The 3,434-nt window shown below is 37.4% G+C and overlaps 1 protein-coding gene across 1 annotated transcript in view; it reads right to left on the bottom strand.

The window, feature by feature from the left end:
- Positions 1-3,434, bottom strand: part of AGPAT5 (1-acylglycerol-3-phosphate O-acyltransferase 5) — a gene marked incomplete at its 5' end in the record, with an annotated part of 40,529 nt that overhangs the window by 13,326 nt on the left and 23,769 nt on the right. The window lies entirely within an intron of this gene.

Here is a 3,434-nt window from a genome sequence, read left to right as displayed (position 1 = left end):
TCATCTACAATGGCCAGATAAATACCATCTGGTTATGTTAAAGCCTTCAGGCAGAATAATAAAGATGTAGATGTGTACATAATGGTCTCTCAGGTGCAAGAATGACAACAGTTCCCACATCCCACGAGACCTGCCCCTTAACACCAGGCAAAGCTGGATGTGAACATTTAGGACATTCATTCAGAAGGACGAAAACTAGGTTCTCCTAGTTCTTTCTTCCCAAGCTTATTTCTACTTTTTACTTAATGACAGTGTAGTAAAACAGTATCAACAAATGGAGCACAAGAGTTTCTCCCCCTCCTTTTCCCTTCTAAATAGTTCTTCCAGAATTCAGTACCTGAGATGCACTTCAGCTGTGCCACAGTGCCCATACGATCATTTGCATCTTATTCCAATGATCACAAATAAATACTGTCTAGCAGCACGGTCCTCCCAAAGGGGGACCATCACGTTCTGTCATTAATGATCTGGACAAACCATCTTCAGTAGTGAGAGGGGAGAAATCTGTGGGAAATTGCTATTCTTTGGAAAAGCTGCCATGTGCAGGACAAGCTTCCACTGGAAACATACCAAAATCCAAACTTCTTGGAATGAAAAGCAATGAATAAATAATAAATGGCAGGAAAAAAATTGTGTCCATTGGTCACAAGTGGATGTGAAGCAATAGCGGAAAGCAACATCCCTGTCTAAAGCTAATCTAAATCTTAGTCCCTGTCTAAGACTAATCAAATTTAATGTCTTCTAAAACAAACAACTTGAAGTGCCAACAAAATATTAAAATGCATAGATAGTGACAAAAAGTTCAACACATTTGAAAGGATATACTATAATAATTTGCCTGCTCTAAAAAGGTATCATGTTATCAGGTCTGCCTGGCATTCACTGTTCTTCTCAAAGCACTAAGGCAGAAAGGATGGCGAATGTCTACTTTCCAGTTGCTCGTATACTATGTTTTGTTTTAATCCTATTGAGTAAGTCAACATTATGATATTTAAGCTTGCTGGACTGAAGAAAAAAAAAAAAAATCCAATTTTACTATGAAAAGCTAGTTACACTAAGAGTTCCATATTACAAAATTTAAAATGCAATTCATTTTTTCTTCAGAATTTTTTTCCCATTTATAGTTCACTAACACAATTTCTCAGATAAAGCATGGTAGTACTACTCACAGTCACTAAAATGTTCCCTTTAACCTGCTCTGTTTACTACTGGAGACAGAAGCCAAGAGCTGACCATATCCCTGGGTAAGCATGGGTTTTTCCAGAAGTGGCACAGGCTCTTCTAAGGAATTGAGATTTATAGAACTGAAAGTAAAATGCATTTCAAAAACCACATTATATCTGTGTGGAATTCAGAATTCATTCACATGGGAAATGTCATACTATGGGAAATACAGCCCTCAAGTAAAGTTGTGTTTATCAAAAGTTTGTTTTCCAGGCAATAAATTTCAATCAGCGTTGCTAGATTGAAAAAGACATGTCAACCTTATCTTTTAAAAATTACCAGGATTGCACTGCCATTTTATTCCGATGAGAATGAAAAACAAAATTCTCATTCAGCACCGACACAAATATGAAATGTTCATATGAAATGCACACATGAAAATGACATTTTATAACTCATTTTAGTACTGTAAAAGAGCAATAATGCTAAAAAATCTCAAATGCATAGCAACATGTAATTCAATTCTTGTTATATTATATTCCTGAACAAACCAATTGTTGGACTTCCGCATAACAAACGGTGAAATGATCTTGACCTCTTAGAACAGAAATTGTTTTTCTTCCACTTTATGACCAGAGGGCCCAGAAGAATGACAACTATGTTCCACACTGTAATTTATAAAGTGTCCTTAATCTACATAATTTATATTATATGGAATACACGTGACTGCCACAATAGCATGGAATGCCCTGGATGGATATTTCATTTATCTGCTCTGTAATGGGTAACAACTGGTTGGCTGCACTTCATTCTGTGTTACTGCCTTTATTTTTACCCAAGGCTGAGACTGTAATTACCCCAGCCCTAACAGTAAGGGTGGCTGAAAGATACGCCTGGACTGCCTGCTGTGGAGTCTCCAGAAGGCTGGATGTGGAGTAGCCACCTCAAACCATCTGATTACCACTTGACACCAGACACAAGAAACAGCCAACAGGGAAATTCAATTTGTTGGTTCCCTTTCCATAATTATACCATGCTTCATGCAAACTGGAAGGTTCAATAGGTGAAGAGGTCTTATAAGGAATTTGAACATTTGCCATCTTATCATTAGGTAATGACATTTTAATAGTTTAATTAACCATCAGGCAGTGAGAAGTCCAGCATGAGAATGGTTGAAACTGCCTAGTAATTAAGTCACGAAACAAGATAGGCTGCAGGGAAGGGGAAAGAATCCTATTTGTTTTGAACGGCGTCTTGAAAAGGGTTGGGTGACAGGACAAGAGGAAGGCTGCCCAGTCTTCAAAGGAGTCTGTAAGAGGGTCATAAGGTATTTAAAAACCCCAAACATTAAAGACTTCAAATAATAAAATCTGTAAAATCAAGTTCAAAATAAAATTATAAATAAAAATGTTAAATCATAAAAAGCAAGCACTTTTGATATTTAGCCATAAAAACATACATAAAATAAAACCATCCAGGACCTTACAGTACAACAGAAGTGTTGAGGTAATACACAGTGTTAACAGAAGAATTTTAAACAGGGTGAAAATGTAAAAATAGACAATTCCAGAACTTCTAAGCAACTAGCACCTGGAAGGAGTTAATGTGAACTTTACACCAGCTCAAGGAGTTACACCTGCTAATGAAGTGACATGGAAACAGCCGCACTATGAACTATTTTTAGCAGCAGAAGGAACAAGTCCCAGTGACACTGGGCCAGCCGAGGAACAGGGAGTTAGCTAAGAAGTTCCCTGCAGGTCCCTCAGCCAACACTGATCCCTTGCCCAAAAGTTTGAACAGCTCTGTGGAACTACTCTGTCTTTTTTTTCCCACTTGGTATCAGTAGTGCAAAAGACTCAAAAGTACCACTTTGAGCAAACTAGCAACAGATATGGCTGAGTAACACATCAGCTACAACTGGAAAGAAAGATGATGTCTGGCCCTCCAGTGACGGTGCATTTTTTTAAAGGGGGAAGAAAAAAAAAAAGAAAAAAAAAAAAATCAATCTACCACCAAGCACAATCAAAAAACAGCAAACACTGAAGCTCTCTGTCCCAGAGTTCTCCCCAACAGAAACCCCAGAACTTATTTTCTGTTTAGATTACTAATTTACCCCATTCTCTTAAGGTGCTGTAGGCGGTTTAAAATACTACAGCAAGTACATAAAATGCTGCTAAGTGTTTGTAAGGTTACTGGGTATGTGTAGCAATTTGAAAATTGCAGTAAAATACTATTGCTACACATTTTCCCTTTAAAATATATGCATTTCA

The sequence above is a fragment of the Fulmarus glacialis genome, unplaced genomic scaffold, assembly GCF_000690835.1.
Source record: "Fulmarus glacialis isolate BGI_N327 unplaced genomic scaffold, ASM69083v1 scaffold6989, whole genome shotgun sequence".
Classification (NCBI taxonomy): Eukaryota; Metazoa; Chordata; class Aves; order Procellariiformes; family Procellariidae; genus Fulmarus; species Fulmarus glacialis.
The sequence above is the reverse complement of the archived record's forward strand: the minus strand, read 5'-3'. Positions and strand labels throughout refer to the sequence as shown.